Below are 22,638 nucleotides of genomic sequence, written 5' to 3' on the forward strand. Positions count from 1 at the left end.
TTTTTTCATCTCCCGCGTCTTTAACTTTTGCATGTATGTGGGTTGAATAAAATGAGTTTTAGGAGGAAGCTTGAAATACTAGTACTTTCTGAAAAGGTGAATGTAATTGTGCCTTCGTATGAAGCTTCTATATGTTGAATTTTCCTTTCTTAAACGTCTTTTACCCGGAGATTTTGATAAGTCGAAGCCTCTGTAACTCGAGGAATTCAGCTCTTCCCTGGAGATTCGAGTTACCGAGATTCGGTTGTATTCATATTGGACCTTAGACCTGCCACGACCACGCTTCTGAAAGTCACGAATGCTATAGTTATACTTGCAGGATGCCGAGGTATAGATAACTCAGAGACACTCGAGCCCACGGTACTCCGTGTGATAAATTACTAGAGATGAGAAAAAAGAAAGTCTACTGGTAGGCCCTCGTGAGGTCTTGAAAAAATTGCTCACGAGGTAATCTCGTGCTAGCTAGGGCTAAATGGGTCTTCGAGGTACTTGAACTTGGCTTCAGTGGTGTACAGAATCAATTTTTTTTAAGCGACTGGACCAGTTTAGCCTGCAGTGAAAACGGTTCCATGGTGATGGATTACATATCGTGTACAGGACTCGATTGTATAATGGATACAACATTTTGCCGAATTTAGAGAAAGGGAGCACGAGTGAAAGAGAAAGGGTTTCGAGAGTCGACTGGATGAAAAGAAGCACATCGGTTGGACGATGTTAATGCAACAACGGAACTTGTTTATTTTCTATCCTTATTGAATAAAACTTTTACCAATGTAATCCTGGTTTTTTTTCTGATTAGAGCAAGGACCAAACGCAATATAATTTGAAGCATATTAGCTTATTTAGTGATATTAACTTATTTTCTTTCGTCTGTTATAAATACGTGTAAATATGATTTAAACTACATCGTGTTTGGACTCATTTTAGCCAGAAAAATCTCATAAATACGGTAATAAAATTTTAATTTTTAAAAATTCAGAAATAAAAAGGTTTCATTATTGTCTCATAGATAATTAGTATTTTTTCATAGACGTTTGAATTCGGATCAGATTACGCTACTTAGCCCCTTGGGGATAACAACCGATCAATTATGGGAAACATAGTGGCGATCAGTTGTAGAGAAAATACTGTATTATCTAATATGTATTAAAATATAGTATAATACATATTGTAGTATCGTGGACGAGGGGCCTGGGTGTGCGAATTATAAACAAGCGGTTGCTGAGCATGTGCATGATGGGGCGTAAAGAAAAGATATGAGGCTAAGACAAAAGACAAAGGGTTCCTAAGGGACATACATGAATTAACGGCAGTATGAATTGAGAAGCCAGAGAGTGCGGATTGCGTTGTCGAGATAGTATTGTTAGCGTTGTTGAGAGAGAGTTGAATCCGTGTTGACGAGAGTTGTTAATTAACTATAATACTTTGTTACGATTAGTTCATGTTAAATAACCATTGTTATCTGTTTAATCCTTTTATTATTAATAAACTAATTTTTATATTTACGGTACTACAATATTTAGGATGATAATAATTAATATTATTTGACGTTAACAATAAGTAACGAGATAACAGGCATATGTAGGTAAGATTCAGACAATACAACTTAGAATAAAGAAGGCGTTAACTCCAAATACAAGCATCGTATACGCATAATGACCATCAAAAGTCTCTGCCTACACAAAATATCACATAATATTGCTTTATTAAATAACGAAATTAAAAAAAATACAAACTGGCTGCAAATAAAGAATTGTATAGAAGTATTAGATTATTGCATAATAAATATCAGATTTCAAGCTCATGTGCCGCTACATCATCTCCCTTCCAGTGATAACGTTTTTTCTTTGTTGTACATATGGTTGTAAGACTTCGCTCGTCGTTTTTCGTGTGCGGTTGCGAGAGTTCGGTATCTGCGGATTTGTCGTTTCGATGCGGGGTAAAGCGTCAGCCGCTTGTTGTCAAACCCGTGCAGATATTGCGCGAAATCTTCGATATTCGGCGGTGGATACCTGTCGGCACGGTGCGAGCGTTCAACGCACGGTCGCCACAGGGTCGTAGACCACCGTTCTTCTTCAGCATGATGTGCAGAGGCGATACCCATGAATTTTTTCAATGGCCGCATCACTCCTTGCTCAGTCATTGTCTCAAATTCCGTCTTCACCTACTTGCGTCGATCGGAGGCGAGGCGTCGAGGTTCGCTGAAGACGGAAGGGCCGGGCATGGTTTTTGATATGATGTAGCACGCTATGTCATATTTTGTCTCTACCGAACGAGTGGACGAGTCGCGTCCGAAAATTCGACGAGATGTTGGTGATACGTCGACTCGATAGAGCCACAGTCATGTCCGTGTATCGTGTTGTCGATAGGTTGCTGGTCTTGTCGCTGTGGCGTCGATTTCGAGGGTCGACCAGTAACCCATAATGGCTCAAGAAATTCACGTCGATGATAGGCGTGTTAACGTCCGCTACCGTGAAACGCCGTTTCGTGTTCGTCGTAGTGGTAGGTTCCGTTTCCACACTCTCATAGAGTCCGAGTCTGCCAGTCTCCTTATCAGCTACTTTTTATACTGCCCTGTCTCCGGCGGGTCGAACAATATGTCCCGGACTAGCTGCACATGCTACGTTGTAATATTTGTGACGGCTGTTACGTACCGCGACCCGCACGATCCGTAGCGCGAAAATAAAATTGATAATTTCTTGCAAATCAAGGTAATTTAAAACGTTTATTTGAAACCGTGTTTAGAGTATTTGAAGTAAAAGGCAGTTAAAGCCGCTAAAAGCTATATCTTGCGAGAACTTACCTAACTACGTCTTTATATTTACCTAATTATGTTTTTATAACGATATTAAGACAATTTAAATTGTAAACAAAGTCGGCAGTTGAACAAACGTTGGGGATCTTCCCAAATGTTTTTAAAAGAAAGATCCCGACGTTTTTTCATCTCCGAAAGATATAAATAAGTGTAGCGACTCAGAGGAGTCAGTAATAATAACTATTACCGTTCGTCTATCGAATATATTAATTACCGCTCGTCAACCGAATAATTACCATTGTCTATCGAAGAGTTAGTTATCATTTTGTCAACCGAAGAATTTTATATCCGCCAGTCTGTCAGTTAATTGTCAATATCGAAATCGAGTAAGATTTGAATAAATCATTACATATTGTAAATTCACTTTCGAACAACTTTAATCCTTTCCCGTGCCAGTATTCCCGCACATAGCAGGTTAGCCGAAAGTGGAACTTATTGTCAGTTGCATTAAACGTTAACGCTACCTTCTCGTCGGCAATTAAATAGAACGTAACAACGGCAGCGTGGAATTTCGTCTTGTCGCTAGTAATCCGGGCAGCTTCGAATTGTGACTCTAGCATCAAGAACCATAGCGCGACGTCGTGAGGCCAGAACGGTGCTACGCGGAGCGGTGTGTTCAACGCATCTACTCGATCTTGCACGATCGATACACGGTCGGCTCCGCTTCTACTCGATCTTGCACGATCGATACACGGTCGGCTCCGCTTCTACTCGATCTTGCTCGATCGATACACGGTCGGCTCCGCTTCTACTCGTCATAATGATTGTAACACATTCACTTTGAAATTACTTTTCGCACGTCAGTGTCACCACTTGTGAAGGATGGTTGGTTGAGTTCTTATTTAAATGACGAGATATCTTCGTATTGAAAACCGTCAAATATATTTTAAAATAACAGATACAGACAATGTTCGCTAAGATACTCGGTACAAACTGATTCGCTAAAGACTGTGTATAGATCGCTAATAAGCTCTAGACTGAGTCTGATAAACTGATATTGATTTGCACGACTGACTGACTTCTGGAGAACATGGTCGTCTATTTATACTAGTCGAGGGAGTACGGAAAATTCAAATTATCTTCGTTTGGCGGTTACACGTAGCGGTGGCATTGTTTTGTCCGGAGTTTATTTATTACTACATTATGTATGTCTTAACGATGTTGATACTCCGAGGCAAAACAACAACATGATTTGAATTGCCCTCTATCTCATGTGCCGCTACAAAGTTTTTATTGCGTGAAGCTTTTAAATTTTCCAGTTAGAAGATTCATTCCAATTAATAACTAAACATTTATTTTAGAAATCGTGCAAATAATTGATTGACATAAATATTTGAATATAAGTTGAAAATTCGTAATTACTTAAATACGTATATTAGTTGTGTAGTGTATAGTTTCCTTTGCATTCTATTTTCCAATGTGCGTGTATATTTCCTAATTTCAAAAAGTCTTTAAATAATAATTTGATGCTTTGTATTCTAATATTTTATAGATATTTCTTATTACATCGTCTAACACTTCTACCAAGAAAGCAACAGTTAGTTAGTAATTGTAAATTCTATCATCATGAATTACGCTATTCCATAAATAATACCATGTCGACATATGCATGTAACCTTGAAAATCCTAACATATAAATACTTTATCGTATTCATTAATGAGTAATATACTAACTACTTTTTTCTGAAACTATGTTTTCAAAGACTATTAACATTTTAATGTCTTATAGCATTTTACAGTGATCGAAATAAATAAAAGTCTATCGGTACTAACAATAAATAATTTTTAATTTAACTAGTTTAACTAAATTCAAACTGTGATACCAAAGAAGATGATGCGGAGCATGCGTTATTCCACTGCCCTAGATGGTCAACCGAGAATTTAATCGAGATGGTGACTAGGAAGGAGGAGAATTGGACGAGGTTCCAGGAATTATGCAGGAAAATCATACAAGCGAGACAAGTACAGGAAAGGAACGTTGAGAGGAGAAGAAGACCTGCGTGAAAAAAAGGTAGATTAAATGAGGGGTACACACCTAGGGCTAACCTTGAAGTAATGCCGAAAGGCGATTCCGGGGTTGGTATTTGTATCATAAGAAAAGTGGATAGAGGTGGGCTTTTTAGTGAATTTGGCGTACATAACCCAGTGACACATTTTAAAATAGGTTACCATTATAAGATTTAAAAAAATAGCTAAAAATATCTTAAAACAGAAGAGACAAATTTTGAAGTTTGTTGACTAGGAAATGTCATGGTAAGGTATACTTCGATATTACTTTTATTCTCGATAGACGTCGCCGTCGTTGCTGTCGACGATTCGTCTGCGCACGATTATACATTGAGTAAAGGCATAGCCTGAATTGGAGTTTTGAAGGTTAGGATAATCGAAATTGTCATTACCACCTAATAACAAAATTCGCAATCACTTAGTTGCCAACCCAATAATTCATAGCCATGGTATTATTTTTACTAATTTATACGTATACAAAATAGATTATCTTAGAAAGACTATTTGAGTGTGTTGTTGTCTTTTATAGGCCATTGCAATGAGAAAAGAGTTCCTGAAGCCAAAGAAAGTGATGCATCCAAATAGCAGAAAGTCTATCGCTATTGAGAAAAAAGTCAAAAAGTAAATAGAATTACTATTAAATTATGTGATTTTGTTATGCACATTTCATTTATTTTATATGATTATATAATACTTTTGTGTACTAAAGGAGGAAATGGACAACGTATTTTGTTTCAGAATATCAAATAGACAGAAAGCAAAAATGTCCCAAAACAAAATTTGATAAAAAAATTGATAAAACAGAATTCAATAGGAGAGAAAATATCGTGGGTCAGAAACAATATGATTCCAGGTGTGTGTCCCTATACTCCAGAGTTAACTGCAAGTTTGTTAGAAACTGAGGTAAAATAAAGATGTATGTATATAATGATACAGAGATTGTACATTAAAGATGTGATTAGTTATAGTTCTATGTTTGATCCAAAGGTACGTAGCAAGAAATGATGAAGAAATGGAACAAATTACTATTAAAAGATCTATAGGTAGCAACAGGAGTAGACAGCATGCCAGCAGGGAACATATAATTAGAATAACCAAGTAGAAAGAACTAGGAGAATATCATACATGTGGAATAGGTAAAGAATTACTGCCAAATTTATTTTCAATATATGCTGATATACAAACCCTCCTTTATTTTTCAGAAATTCCTGATATTTTAAATGCAACTCAGTGTGAAATGTTAATGAATTGGAATAATGAATTACAGTGTGTGAATAATTTTAAATTTATAAGGTTTGGTGAGAAAGATTTAAACAAAGTATTAGAGCTAAGAAAAAGAATGAAAATAAGCCATGTTAGACTATCCAAATTTCTATTAGCTATGCCTGTAAACAGGAAGAATTTATTAAGTAAGTCAATTGATTCAGATGAAAATAATCAATCAACAGAATGTGTAATGGAAATAGAGCAAATTCTGTAGATATACGTCTTTTTTACTTTCACCTCTATTTAAAAAGAAGAACACAGAAGAAAAGCGAACAGTTTCGTCCTTTTTGTTTGCGAAATGCTAGAGACCGCATTTCGTCGTGCTCTTATCTTCCACGAAAAAGAGTCACGTCACAAGATACAAGAGTACGATAGAAGAGAAAAGAAAATGTTCGATTGTGAAATATTCAACAAAACTGAAACATGTAGATGAATCACGTGCACGTCATGAATATTCTGCAACGTTTCTTCGCCTTCATTTTTTTCGCTAGTTGTTCCATTATTTAAGAACGAAGATATAGTAATTATTTTCAAAATTATACATTTCAAAATGGTAAGAAATTCAATATTACAATGATAAATATACGATTTTAAAAGCTTTTAAATTTCTTACATACTTAGAATTAATCAAATAGCTTAGTATATAAAAGAGTGTACTTATGTCGCATGTTATTAATGCGGCGGCGTTCGTTGCAACAATTGCAATTCTAAGGAATTTCTCTCGAAGATCGCGGTGAAGAATTTGCTTTGTTAAATTATTACTGGTATACTTCGTGGCATATCGATACAACTTGTCAACCATCACTTAATACCTTCTCGCTAATAAAAACAATTCGTAACTATTTAATAATAAGCAGTATATTCTTAGTTATTTAGAAATTAATGATGTATTAAAAATACGAATATGTTTAAAAATTATAACGCAAATACATATATTTCATTTTATGTTTTGCTAATATATCTCTAATTTAGATTAAATATCTGAAGCTTGGAAGAAACTTTTAAAACGTTCAATACATCGCATACGTTTCAAATTTAGTGCATAGTTCTTAGGTTAGATTACCTTCGCCTTCCAAAGATTACTCTTAGTATATGGATTTAATGCATCATACAATAACCTCTCTTTGTCAGAACATTTTGTAAATTATCTATGTGATCATAATCTTATTTCATGGTGGATATAATACATTTGATGGACTATATTTAATTTTTATTTTATATCACTATTAATAGAATAGTAAGTAGAAAGATTACGTATATGCTCTGCTACATAGTACGAATAAGCATACAATTTTTTATATTTCGCTTCTAACAGCAGTTTGTAATTCTGTAATTATCTGTCTTTACATAATACTTAAAATTCTCATTTTAAAATCATAATGAACAATATGTTCATTCTGAAAATATTTGTTAAAATACTAGATTTTCTTAAAGAAATCATGTTTGTTAATGTACGCATATATATGTGTGCACTTTAGTGTTCAAATTCTTATAGTAATTTGGTTTGAAAATGTTCAGTTCATCAGTTCGTAAAATGTAAGAAAATTTTTACGACATTTGGTACTTCAATTTCTCGCGCGCATTGCATAGAAACGAAGCCTCGCCGCCTCAGCCAATCACGAATCGGCTAGGCTCACTTTTAGCCTCGGGGCCGCTAAGCAGACCGGTAGGAGAACCGGGCTGCCTGGCACGAGGGCTCTGGCGACGAGGCGCGGTGTGACAATGGCCACACACCGCTCCATCAGCGTCGGTATTTGACGCGCGGGGAGGGGGGGGGGTCGTTGCTACACTCACACCGGTGAGTTGCTACACTCTCGACCGCAGCCGGGACGGTCATCGTGGAGGTTTTAGTCGGTTGGAGTCCGACACTACCACGCCGCTTTCCCCAAAAGCAGCCTGGTGTTCGTGCGGATTTCCTCCACGTAAATATATAAAAAAAAAGCCCACTTTTAGCGGGATAGCACCATTCTACTGTCGAAGAGCGAGACTTTTTCTGTTTTCATTTATTGATAGACCATTTGATCGTTTTTATTTCCGGTAGCTTGTATCATAAACTTTTGAAACATAAGTTCGATATAAGTTTATTATAATCTTTGATTTTGTTTTGTACATTTCATTGATTAATTGCAGAAATGAATAATGGAATAATTAGCATTCTAGTCCATGCTTTTTCATACAGTAATGTTTAGTAACGTTTGATTCATGATATACACATTTATGATATGACAATCATATATACTTTATATATATGTATATATATATATATATATATACATATATATATATGATTGTCATGTCTATAAATATACACATAGACATGCAATATTTAACTTAATATGATGAAATTATACGTAATTCTATGGTTTTTCTTAAAAATACCAAGGTGGATTTAGACGTAATTAAATAAAAAATCATTACTTTTAGAGAGAGTTCAAATATCTTCAACATTTTTTTATTTTAAATAATATTTTTCCTCGAGCTGTACTACAAAATAGAGTTTTGAACAATTCGATAAAATAATTAAAACATTCTCACTTGAAATTAAAATAAAAATTGAAATATCTCGTATATTATATGAATTGTAAATTCTCGACGAGAACATCGCAGCGTCACTAAATCTTTGTCAACAACTTTTTGTTTTCACGAGAGCTCTACAATCAGACACGTGCAAACACGTTTCGATTCATAAACAATCACGGCTCTTTCACACTGTTATCGCTCTATCCTCGGATATGTTTACATATAGAATTTTGGTTTGTCACAAGCGTTTTCGAATATTTACAAAAAAAATGTCGTCTATAAGTAAGAAACGAGCATCCGCAGTAGAATTCTTTCAGATAGATTGTATTACATTTAAAATCTTTATAAATACTTGTCAATATCAAGAAATGTGTTACAAAGCACAAATAATATTTCAAATATATTCTATTATCGTAATATAATACCTGTTTACTGACGAATAATTTAATTATAAACAGCAGTATTTTCTGGAAAAACACTCACTTTCCCCATGCTTCTCTGTTAATACAGTTTTATTTTCGGAAATTTTTTGTGACCGTATGCAATGCAGTCTTAGAGTCAGGGTTTGCTATGTAACGTTTTTATAATTTAATATTTTATAATCAGATTTACTTTTAAGTATTCAGAGGCGTGCTTTGATAATAGGATCGCCTAAGGGCATTGTCAGTAATATCTTATTCTATTACACGTTATGTTTGAAAAAATTATATCTTTCCAACTTTCTATCTATTAATCAATTTTGTTTAATCAAGTGACAACGTATAAGCGCAAATATCTTCGTTTCAGATTCATTTTTATTCGTCAAAATGATATTAAATCATTTGTGTTTACTCTCTATACCTTTTACGTTCATTTTACTGTATTGTTTTTTGTTTTGGAACATGATATGTCTATTACTGAAAACATATCCTTGAGTGTAAGTGTTCCAGGAATTTGACGAATCCTACCCGTGTATACACGGATAGCTGACAACTCTACCCCCCTACTCCTTCCTAACCCAAACTCGTTGGGTAAATCGCGGTGCAGGCTGTCAGTTTAGCGTGGACAATCAGAAGAATTAGATGTTTATCCATCCGTGTTATTTCGCGACAGGTGGCTTTGGCACTTTGGTAGACATTTTTCTACCGTTCAAACTCACACTGTTGTTACTTTCATTTAACTGTATGTTTTTTTTCAATACTTCGTTGTAATCTATTATTTAATTACCTTTGTTTCTCCGACTGTCTTTTTGGTTGCCGGTAGCTCGTACAATGAGTTTTCGAAACACAATTTGACCATGATCATTGTTTCATTTTCAAATAATTTATTCTTTTTATACATTTGTTTTAATATTTCGCTCTTCTTTTGTGCAGATTACTATTATTTGATTCTAAAGGAAGCTTTGATGTATTAGAGGGATGCTGTGAAATTCGAAACGACGGGGTGAAAATCAAAAGGGCGCCATGGTGATTAACTATATATTTAATAACTTTTCGTCGAAATGTGGTAATATTTATGCACTATTAGATTAACTCCATTTCTTATAAATATTTCGCGATATTAACGTAATTAATATCTAATATAACAAATTCTGAATTCACGGTTTATTAAGAACACCAAGATGAAAAATTCAAGATAAAAGAAATTATTTTTTCTTCCGAATGTATTAAATTATATTTCCGAAGAAATTAAATAGATCGTTTAACATAAATTTAACATAGATTCTCTCGATTCTGTTTCATTTGAGTAAGAAATTCAAATAACTTTATTTTTCATTATTCGTAAATTGTCTGTAATACAATATTGTCTATTAATTTCGTCTTTCTCAACAATTTTTATTACATTCGAGAAAGTACGTTACCACAGACAAGTCTGAACAGTTTCTGCGCGTCGCGTTTTTTTCGTATTGCGCAGCTTTGTTTACCGGTCAGAAAAAGTGCGCCATGTTGCATTAGAACGAAGTCACGTAATGCATAAAATATTTGAAGTTATAATGGTGGACATTCAATTTGGCGGATAACTTTTACAAATCAATCGTATTATGAAATATTCATATACTAACGATATATTTTCTTTCGCATTCTTGATATAATATTTATATGTATATTTTCGTGCTCTTGATATGATATATGATTCTACCTATGGTAAATAAGTAATAATTCGTAGTTCTAAGAAAGCAGAATTTTCGTAAACAAAAAAAAAGGAAAAAAGGAAAAAATTCCCTTTTCTTATCCCCTACCTCTAATAAAGTTTTTCTTTCAGAATATTTTTGTGTCCGCGTAATGCGGTCGGTAGAATCAGTGTTTGCTGCGTTAAATCACATTTAATATCGATTTAGAGCATAATAATTCTCATTAAATGTGATTGCAATAATCAGACGCGAAATTAGAGTCAGTGGTTCGCCGATTGTCAGTTGACATAACGGACGCGTTAATCTAGTATTCTTTTTTTTTTTGTTAAATATTCGTTTTGGTAGTAGAGTCGCAGGTCTCGCAAGAGGATAAAGCCTTTCCTGGAACTCAAGAATGTAAGTATTGTCGTACATTGTATTTTAATTTATTTATCGAACTAAAATCTTAAAATTTTGCTGTTGAAATACGTAATAAAAATGTTTGATATCGTTCAGAAATCGATAGAGTCTCAATTTCTAAGTCATTATTATGTTAAAGTTCCACTTTTTATGTAGTAATTAAATTTTATTAGAATTTCAATTCTTTTTATTATTAAAATTTCAAGTTTGAATAGAGTTTTATTTTTCATTGTTTTAAGTTTTCTGACAATCACAAGTACATTTCCAAGAACAGATTATAATATTTAATATGTTTTGTTACAGGTTTTTCATAACTTCCATTTTTTTCTTCTTCTTTGGGAAGGATGTAGCGGTGTTTTAAATTTAAGCATGTAAGAATCTTCACACTTTGTATTTTATTAACTGTATTCCTTGTATTTCGCTGTAATTGTTATTAATTAAAAACTACTGTCTGGTTTTAAATTTTCATATTAGAATTTCAATTTCAATTCTAATTAGAGTTTATTATAATTTTAATTTCTTTTTCTTTTTAATTTCGTTTTAAGTCCTCATAGAGTTTCATATTTTATTATGTTAAATTTTTTGATCAACCATCACATTTCTCAAAACAAATTATAATGATTCATATTTTGTTAAAGGTATGCCACTTCTTTCCCTTCTTCCTGTTCTCTGGAAAGGACCTAGTAGTGTTTCAAAAGTCAAAAATGTAAGTAACTATGTATTTTTTATTTTATTTAAGTCGATTCCTTATATTTTATTTAATAATTAAATTAAATAATAATTAAATGATTTAAAAAATTAAATTTGATTGAAAATTTGACAACTTGTAAATTTTTCATTCTTAAATTGAATATTATTATTAAAAATTTTTATACAATAGAAATTAGTCTTTTATTATTTCAATCTTTTAAAGTAATTAACACCGTCATTACGAGTAAATTAAAATATTCTATGCTTTGTTACAGTTTTCTTCCATCGATTTCGACGATTCCAATTTGATGACGACTTGATGACGAATCCCTTGGATCAGAACAATATCGAGGACAACATTCTTTACATCTAATCGTGAGTCGCATGCGTTTTTGTTCCCCCGGTCACTCAATCATGTCGAAGGATGAAAGGTCCGAATCGACACGGGTGATTGGTTGTATACGAAGAATTTTTGACGAGCATAGTGACGAAATGACTTCGTTTAAGTATTTTGTAGTGAAGAAGTCTGATACTTTCAGACTTCGTTAATATGGAAATTCAATTATGATTACGATGGTATGGAGCAGTTTTATCATTTCAGTATACACGGTATACTTAATAGCATAATTTCAGTAAAATTCGGAATATGGAATATGAAAGTATATGTGGAAGTCTAATTTTGTCTGTCCGTTCTGATAAATATTATCAAATTTCACGTGCAAGAAAACACTTCGCGACAGACTGGTTTCAGAATCAAAACAAATTTTGAATGTTTCTTTGTGTTTTCAAAGATGTGTTTTGATAAAGATATCGCCTGAGGATATTTCGAGTAATAGAGTTCATTTAGAGTTCATTGTTGTTCATTGATATAAATATTACTTGCATTGAATTTTAGTTTATGTTTAATAAATATGTATATTCTTCATTAATTATCTTCATTTTAATAGTTTAATTGTTCATTAAAGTAATAAAGTAAAATAAAGTATAGAATTGTTAAAATTTGAAATGAAATTAGATTGCAAAATCAAAGAATATTAGCCCGTTAAATACAAAATATAATAGATAGATTAATCATATTTTTAGCACATGATTTTCATTTTTAACCCCATCCATGTTCATTGTCAGAATCTCACGTGCCCAGGTGCTTTTTGGGTGGAAGGAAGGCAATGGTCATGATGAGTAGTCTATAAGCTTAACAATTTTTTCAGCGACTGACGTTGCGTTAGCGTATCGTGCACGACGTATTTTCCACTATGTGTGTATGTGGTTAGGCTGTGGAATTGCGTCGCTTTTGCTATTTATTATAATCTTGAAATAGTTATGGATTCGGAAATATAAATCCAACTACCATTGAAAATAACAGTGTTAATAAATGGGGTTAATAAATAAATAGTTTATAAATAGTAATATTACTAATCTCAGTATTAAACTACAATGATAATTACATTGATTAAAATACGACGATCTATTCTAGTCAAATTATTTCTTTACATGATATACATATACGTGATTATATACGATTATGAGTATTTCATTACAATTGAAATTTAAATATATTTGGATAATTAAAGTTGAAATATGTGGAATATTTGTACGCAATGGTCGCTAGCCATCGTCTCTCTAGTGTAGGCCTTTGCTTCCAGGTTATGTGTGAGAATATTTTCTGGTATGAGTGTTAACTATAAGTAGGTAGGGTCGGGTAGGTTGGCACAGTCTCTCGTCGGGTAGGCGCATTTTCGCCTGTCCAACCTGCTTCAGGATATTTGATTTGAAAAATTGACGGTGAAGCAGGCATCACGAATGGAGCATACCATTTGTCTTGAGCTTCGTCTATCGGTTTTCGAATTACGGAGTACGGAGTGGGTTCCGAAACGAACGTTTATTGCTCAAGCACGCACATGTGAACGGACAGCGGTCGCTATGATCGTTGGTCGTCCATGTGCTCTGGGAATAGCATTCGTGATATCTTTTTATTTTATCTTTACAAGTTAGTTAGAAAGTCTCGAGCTTAAATTTAAGTTTCAGCGGGCATCGCGCCCGAAGAAAGAAGAGGCTATGAGCCGAAGAGGCCCAGCAAACTGCCATTCAAGAGACCAACTACTAATGGTTCTCCATCTTCTGGATCATCCAGAGCATGGAAAGTCATTCTTGTTACTACTTTGTCACTATGCTCGCTTTACAGTTTGTAGTTTCTTTTTCAGCCGACGCATATTGCTTCACCATAATGCGGGGCAAATTGCGGCTTTCCATTAATATTGCGAATAATTAATTACGGTTGGAATTAGAGTTGCGAATTTCAAATTACGCGTTTTGAGTTAGAGTTGCTAGTTCAGATTTCGCGTTATGAATTAGAGTTGCGAGTTCCTCAAATCCTTTCGCATATTGCATTTACTTTAGTGTTACGAACTCTCAGATAGAAAATTAGTTTTTATACCTCAGTTAACCCTATAGTTTTGCGAACTAGTGTTTCGTTATTTTCCCATCGCGATTGTTCTTATTACTTTGATAGCGTTGCGTTAATTAATGATCGTGTTTAGAAGTAGCGTTGCGCTCAAGAAATGCCCCAAATTCTTCCACTAAAGTTGTGGAAGTGTGTTCCTGCACTTTGATCACAGATGTGATCGTTTGTCACGTAAAATAAAAAGAAATTTAAGAAAAAAAAAAAAACTTTATTTTTTTCTGGTTTACAGAACTTCATACACTTCCGAACTTTAGGCGTGACTGTTCAAGACTGACTTGGATGATTTTAGGGGGAGTATTTAAATTCTTTTATTCGTGGGAGTGGGAAAAGGCTTCGATCGTATTTATCATATACTTCTGAGAACGGATAGAGTGATCGGATGTTATCCCGATGGTCACTCATGCTAAGGCGCTTGGATTTTCGCTATCTTATCGCTCTGTTTAGTCGGATTTCATCTGTGACACATCCATCGCCAACCATTTCACTGGATCTCTTTGACATTAGTGTTGCGTATATTTAAACACGAATGAATAGATTAATATTTATTAGTGTTGCGTAAATAATTCTAATTCATCAAACTATTGTGTTTGCTTCCGGGCATTTTATCTTTTTTTTTATGATAAAATAGCGTTGCAAATATATCAAAATTCATATATCAAATGCATAGCGTATGCATATATCAAAATTCATTTACGATATAGTTCATTTTCTATAAAATCTTAGTAGATGCACTTGGATTTATCATTTTATTGATAATAAAATTTATATTTTTATTTCTCATTAAGATTGTTGGGCCTTAAAAAAAAGAAGTCAAGCATATGACTTTAGTCACATCCTTCATCTTGGTATTCGTAACAAATTTTCTATATTTGATACAAATTTAAATCCAAATTTGGGTTTCAAAATTCAAATTCAAAATTCAAATTTAAATTGCTGTGAAGCTAAAATAGTGCTTTGATAATTTGATTTCCTCTTTATATATAATATGTTTTGTTTTCAGCGTTAAATTCTTTCAAGGTACTAATCCAGTAAATAAGCTTGTTGCAGGTTTCTTGCTTGGGGAGCCTGAGCTCAGGCGGGGTTCTCCCCCCCCGGGCAGGTGGCCCGAGACGTTCGGGGAGAAGTTAGACGAGAGGTATGGGAGCGGTAGCGCTCCGACCTACTCGCCGAAGACCAGGCCGTAGCCACCGGACCGTTAGATCGGTCCTGCCAAATTGGGAGGCTTGGAGGGATCGCGGAGGGCTTCCACTGTCCTTCCGGATGACGCAGGTGCTCGCAGGACATGTAGTATTCGGGAAATACTTGCAGAAAATCGGAAGAGAGATGACGAGCATGTCACGACCGGCACAGTTCAAAACCGGCGATAAAGATGTGGCGGTACTCGGCAACAATATATATCGCCGAAACGAAGTGCCTAATGAACCATCAATATCCCAACGGTGCTTCCGCCGAATGTTCGAAAAGAAGGCGTGCGTGGCAATAGTTGCGGACGCCTAACAAACTCGAGGACAGTCGATCGGAAGTCGACTTGTAAGAGTCAGTCTTGAAAAGTCACGCTTAGAGCTCGGAAGCAAATTGTAAACCAAGTGTTAGAAAAAAAAATAAAGTTCTTTTTTTATTTTTCATCTTAAATTTGTTTTTTTTTAAATTCTTTTGTGTTATTTTAGGTGACAAGCACATGTCACCACTGCGGAGAGGACGAGGACACTGCCCAGCATATGTTGGAATTTTGTCCGGCGTGGGAGGCCCCACGTCGTATTCTACAACTAGCGATTGGAGAGAGATTAGGCCCTTCGTCAGTTGTGAAAGCGTAAAGGAGCTCGTAAAGGAGCGAACAGAGCGGAAGAGGGTAAAAACATTCCATCCTTGCAGGGTTCCACGTCGAAGAGCGGCCCTGCGTCACTCTAGGTGGTCATAGGGGCCGACACGAATCTCCTGAGATTTGCACGACGGCCCAGGGAATAGCGTTGAGAGGGGTGGTCCCTCCCAATGCCCGAACTAACCAAGGAACGACTCCCTCAGATGGGAGAATACGCAGCAGTGCCGGGGCACATCCCTGTTGAGCGTTAGGCGGTCCACCGTGGGGTTTTAGTCGGTAAAGTTCGACACTATCGTCTCACCTCCTGGAATTATTTCTCTCATAGATCTTTTACTAAATTTTGGAGAGTTTGAGTTTGTTTGAAAATCCATCGCCAGGTCACCAGAAGAAGACACGTATCCCATATTATGTCCCATTTTTTCCACTTTATCATGTGTAGATTGTTAGATAGGTAGAGTCCACAAACAAATTTTTAGATTTTTAGACAGGTAGGATCCATCGACAAACCTTCAGCTTGCGAGGCAGATAGAATAATAAATCTTCAAATTTGTATCTAGGTAGTATTCTATAAATAAACATTCAGATGTCTGATGCTCAGAGTTTACAAAGAAATTGTTCAAGTTGGTTGTAGATAAAAGTCTATAAAAAGAAATTTTTAGACTTCTAGTAAGTAGAACATGCACAGAAATCGTGTAATTTTTATGTAAGTAGAGACGACAAAAAATCTAAAGTTTTGGTGAAACTAATTTCAATTTAAGTTTATTTCTGGAACCTCTACAGGACCAATGGAAAGAAGATATTCTCGCATAGTACAATCAACATATTCAACATATTCAGGATCAACGTATTCAGTTGTGGAAGATATATTCACTCCCTACTTAGACGCAATATTTCCTCTCCAATTTGATTTACTATGTTGAGATATTTATGTAGATAGGATCCATGAAAATCTTTGAATGTTTGAGAGATTGGTTAAATTGGATTTGTAGTCAGGAAGCTAAAATTTAATTTTTACTGTTAGGTAAGGCATTTGTGAATTAATTTTATGAATGAGATCTGTGGCTAGGTTGGTCATTCTCAAATTAAAATCCCAACTCAGAATTAGGTAGATACTTAATAGAAAACCTAATAATGTTAGGAAGCACTGTGTCTCTGTATGTGTGTGATAGATAGGTCGTTTTGAAATTAAAGATGGTAATAGAAGTGTAAAATTAGTGATAAAAATAAGAAAAAGAGTCTCATATACCATTATGCGATTAGTTTATGATTTAATGTAATTTTTATTTTCACGATTATCTTAAGATCTAATTCAATTTTTAGTTTTAGATGGGTCTCCATTCGCAGCAACTTCCACGCAGTGAGACCCGGATAATCATATTAATATTTAATATACAATTTCTAATTGCATCAATACGTAATTAGTAGCCATGATAAATTATGAATTGTATAGTAAATGATAATATGAGCTGATTGACTGCAATCGCGGTTAGTTTTATATAATTATGTAGTCAAAATTTATTTATTATTACCTTTTAAAGGATAGTTAGTAATTGCCACGATTTACATTCCACATTTGTTCATAAGTTAATTAACTTTCACTCTTTCCACTGTTCTCAATTACCACGCGTCTAACCGAATTCGTCTTACGAGTGCAGCGTTCAATCCATGGCTCGTTGCAAATTAAGCGAAAATACGATAAATCTAACGAAGTGTTTTAGCTAAGTTAACATTAATTCAATCGACCGAACCGGTAGAATTTCAGGGAGGGATTAGAGTGATATAATAGGTCATTGAGGTGATTATAGGAATTGTATGACGAGCTCTTAAATAATTCTGCAAATTGACGATATCCCGATAATACAGTTCTTCAAATTCATAATTCTGAAAATATAGTATATAGGTCATGGAATGATTACAATAAGGATGAGAATATACTTATTATCATTTTCATGTATTCGGATATTCAATATTGATCAGTATATAAAAAAAATGCCCAAAATATTCAAAGTGAAGTATTCGTTACAAAATTGAGATGGCGAAGCAAATATTTATTTAGATATTATTTCTTTAATTATATTCATAAAAATCTTCAACCTATCGATTTTCCTAACTTTCGTTCGGTTTGTTAACAGAAAGCTAAGAATTCGTGAGATGTCAAATAGAATTTTCAATCTACCGATTACGTGGACGCTTCTAGAAATTCATTTGCATTGCCATTAGTTACAAATAAAACTACAGTATCTGAGGATGATGGCTTTTGGTATCGAAGTAAATGGGTGGAGTGCTTGTTAAATAATATTTCACTGATGATCTATCGAAGCTCGAAATTAATAAATTATCCGTCTCTAAGGTTCTATATTGAATCTTGATCCTTTATTGAACCATATTCGAAATGACTTGAATTTCTAAAGTATCGTTGATCCCTCAATTGTTTCGAAATTATCATTCAGACGTTTATTACTATCTACGATGCCATCGTAATCGCGTTTCGATTCCTATTCGGCAAGTAGTACTCGGATAGCATTGAATTTACCACATCGGCCATTTTTACGCTCGCTTAAGGGGGGGCTAAAGAGATTTTAACTGTATCGTCACAAATAATTCACAAAACATGCCTTATTTTTGTACGAATTAACCTTAGCCGACGCCCCCCGCCTTAAACTTTATGATCTCCCGACGTCCTTGCATTCTCAATTATACTCGACGCTAATCCTCGCATATGTTTGACGAACCGGTGCTGTCGAATTAGAAAGTTCGTTGTCTAGTTGTGACTTTTCGACTTTTGTTTTCCTTCGTCCAGTTATGCGGAAAAATGACGAGGCGATGGAAAACGTCCACATAGGGCGTGAAATTCAAAATACTGATGAGAGAAAAGTTGCGTTTGTTTATGCAGATGTTGATGCGCATGCGGTTAAGATTTACTGAGAGTATTCGCGATGCAGTGGTTCGTTGATTGGGGTCAAATCTTGTGAACGAATGGCTTTATTGAGTAGTAAAGTTATGCCTCATAAATTTTGCAATTTGTTCGAAATAATAAAAATGAAATAACTCTGATGAATTATGTATTGCTGGAAATGTAACATTGAAAATTTTCAATTATTAAAATGTACACGTTCTTACTAACACGTTGTTAATCTTGATTTATATCGTAATGTGTATTTTTAGTTGGGTTACAATCCATGTGTCCAGAATTTATAGAATTATTTAGTCAAGGAGTTATTTAGTCAATCAATTAACGAATCATAGATTTCTTTCTTGACAACATGCTTTAACAATGAAGGTAATTCAATAAATACATTTTGTGCATCATTATGAACCTCTTTCTAGTCATCGCAAGTGTGAATACGTGACTAGTCTACGAATTTGATGGCTAGAATGCGGATGTTTATGGCAAATACGAACACAAATGCAGGTAAAAGAAGAATGTTAAAAGTAAATTATGTAACGTAAATAATTAATTATATAAATAAATAATTAAATAAATAGTAAAAGTTACAAAATTTAGAAGATACCACATATCTTGATTCCAGCTTTACTTCTGGGTTATTCGTTATTAAGGTGCTTATCCAAGATCCCACTTCATTTAGTACAGTGTGATAAAATACTGACATCTAAATGTAGCTTAGAAAGTGAACGTGAAACGTCAAGCATATCTGTACCTATCACAATTGCCAGAACCTTCGTCGTCCGAGGACTAATCCTTTCACTGTGGATTAAGATGACTATGCGTTGCAATAACTGTGTTGTAGGATATGTGAAAAATTATTTTATACGGTTTTTGATGTATATTCATTTCGCTATGATAAGAACAAATTACGTTGTAACGTATAACGTCATATACTACTACGTAATAACGTATGACGTTGTACAGTAGTACGTTATAACGTATAACGTCATGTACTACCATGTAATATCGTATGACGGTGTATAGTATTACGTTATAACGTATGCCGTTGTGTAGCATTACGTTATAACGTTCAACGTTATGTAGCAATACGCTATAACGTATGACGTTCTGTAGTATTGCGTTATAACGTATAACGTTAAATAGCATTACGCTGTAACGTATAACGTCATATAATACTACGTTATAACGTCTAACATTATATAGCATTACGTTATAACGTATAATGTTACATACTACTACGTAATAACGTATGACGACACATACTACTACGTAGGAAAGCATGTCGTTGTGTAGTATTACGTTATGACGTATGACGTCGTGTAGTATTACGTTATAACGTAGTACGTTATATAGCATTACGCTGTAACGTATAACGTTATATAGCATTACGTTATAACGTATAACATTATATACTACTACGTAATAACGTATGACGTTGTTTAGTATTACGTTATAGCGTATAACGTTGAATAGTATTACGTTATGACGTATAACGTTATATACAATTTCGTAATAACGTATATCGTTATATAATAGTACGTTATAACGTATGACGTTATATAGTATTACGTTATAATGTATAACATTATATAGCATTACGTTATAACGTATAACGATATATATGTCAGGCTTACATTAGAATTAGAGTTCGGCGCGTGAAACGAAACTTCGTTTGGTTTTCACATTGTCGTTATGCAATAGAGAAGACATTGACTAGTGCAAATACGATTATTATAGAATCGGACAAGTAACCGTGGTAATTAGATACTCGAGAAACTAATGGCAATGATCCTAGGTTTAATAACGAATCCGCGGTCAACGGGATGATAGATGAACATGCTCACAATATCTAAGTCGGTCTCTTTATTAAAACGTGGAATATCCACCGAGTGTAAAGATACTAAGTAACTCGCTAATACGACCTCACGAGAGAATGACTTTCCGTCGCGATGATGCTGCAGAGGAAAGCTATGATGGGGTGTGCCTGAGGACACGAGATCATCGGATTCGTCGAGGATAGCCTTCGTTCAGAAAGTGAGGGAAATTGGCGTTGCTGCTAATTGGTCACTCTCCACATCGGTGGTTAGAAAAAGAGCCGCCCTCGAGGGAAAGTTGCTAGTGGGAGACACCGCTCATTGAGAAATAGGTTTCTCTTATCTTCTCGTAGCTGGGACAAAGACTGTTTGTTTGAAGGACTTTAGTCAACTAAATCTTAAGATTTATAACGGGCCCTCAGGCTAGCTGAGCATGTACTGCGGAGACGCATCGACATCTGGCAATCATCTTACTCGCAGAATAGGGTGCGTGTGGCGAGCTACGGACCAGAGACCGTTGGAATGTTTACTATCAAGTGTTACAACTATTTTCTTTTTAAGGAGAGCTATAGAATTACTCCATGCCTTTGTTAGACAAAGCGTTCATCCCTTGACCGCGGCCACGACAGACTGTCGCCTCGACCCAAAGCTCACTGTCACTAATCTCGAACAATTACAATCGGATTGAATAACTACGATTGTTTAATTACAGCTATAGTAGATTCTAGATTACAATATTGCGGGATTATCCAAAATTCCAAAGGCTCGGGTGTTCTTTCATCTCCGACATATAATAATACGTTATAACGTATGACGTTGGATAGTATTACGTTATAACGTATGACGTTGTGTAGTATTACGTTATAACTTATAACGTTATATAGCATTACGCTATAACGTATAACGTCATATACTACTACGTTATGTGTAGTACAACGCGCTTCGAACTGCCCATGTATCCCGAAAAACAGTGGAGATTCGTTGAATTGAATTTTTAGCCTTGAGCATTAAAAAAAATTAAAATTGCATCGGATTTGACAGGGGCCAGTGTTGACACTGTGCAAACCTTCTGATGTGCGCTGTATAAAGCGAGTACAACGCGCATCGAATTGTTGAAATTTGTTGAAAATTGTTGAAAACTGTGGTTGCATTGGATTTGAATTATACTATATAACGTAATACTTTATAACACTATACTATATAGCGTAATGCGATATAGCGTTATACTATATAACGTAATACTATATTACTGAAAGTACTCTATTACGTGAAAGCTGCTAACTTAATACGCGGCGCATCCGCAGTTCGTTTACTTTCTTTTTTTTTTTTTTTTTTTTTTTTTATTTATTTGTTGAAATTACAATCAATTCTCGCGTTGAGAATTTTCAGTAATTTTTCTGGCGTGGCGCAGTGACATGGCTATTTATTTACAATAAGTTAATACTATTATAGCTAGATATAATTTATAAGTATTATAAGTAAGTGCATATGCTTAATTTGGATAATTAAGTGAATCTGACGTTTAGATCTTGCGGGTAGTGCCTCTTCAGCCTGCGAGTCTGGTCCGTCGTGTGGAGTAGTCCAGTGATTAGGGGGTTTAGGTGTTTGTTGATTCTTTTGCTGTATCTGTTGCTATATTTTGCTATTTCCTCTTTGACGGTGGGTATCTTGAGGTCGCGGTGTATCGTTTCATTAGTTACATACCAAGGTGCGTCAATTAGGGATCTTAGCGTTTTCGATTGAAAGCGTTGGAGTATTTCTATGTTGGAGTTGCTTGCTGTTCCCCATAGTTGGATTCCGTAGGTCCAGACAGGTTTTATTACGGTCTT

General features: G+C 34.8%; 1 long non-coding RNA gene and 1 pseudogene across 2 annotated transcripts; both read left to right on the top strand.

Annotated features, from left to right (window-relative positions):
• Nucleotides 1-5,099: 5,099 nt before the first annotated feature.
• On the top strand, nt 5,100-6,307 carry LOC117232407 (annotated as a pseudogene).
• Nucleotides 6,308-10,797: 4,490 nt separating this feature from the next.
• Nucleotides 10,798-15,849, top strand: LOC117232408. Of its 2 annotated transcripts, XR_004493124.1 has the most exons (5): nt 10,798-11,114; nt 11,421-11,488; nt 11,756-11,823; nt 12,083-12,182; nt 15,306-15,849. It is a non-coding gene; the product is annotated as an uncharacterized LOC117232408 (long non-coding RNA). The 2 variants fall into 2 exon arrangements; XR_004493123.1 differs by lacking the exon at nt 15,306-15,849 and having other exon boundaries at nt 12,083-12,728.
• Nucleotides 15,850-22,638: the final 6,789 nt, after the last annotated feature.

Source organism: Bombus vosnesenskii, unplaced genomic scaffold (assembly GCF_011952255.1).
Source record: "Bombus vosnesenskii isolate JDL3184/JDL3185 unplaced genomic scaffold, Bvos_JDL3184-5_v1.1 scf7180000013287, whole genome shotgun sequence".
NCBI lineage: Eukaryota > Metazoa > Arthropoda > Insecta > Hymenoptera > Apidae > Bombus > Bombus vosnesenskii.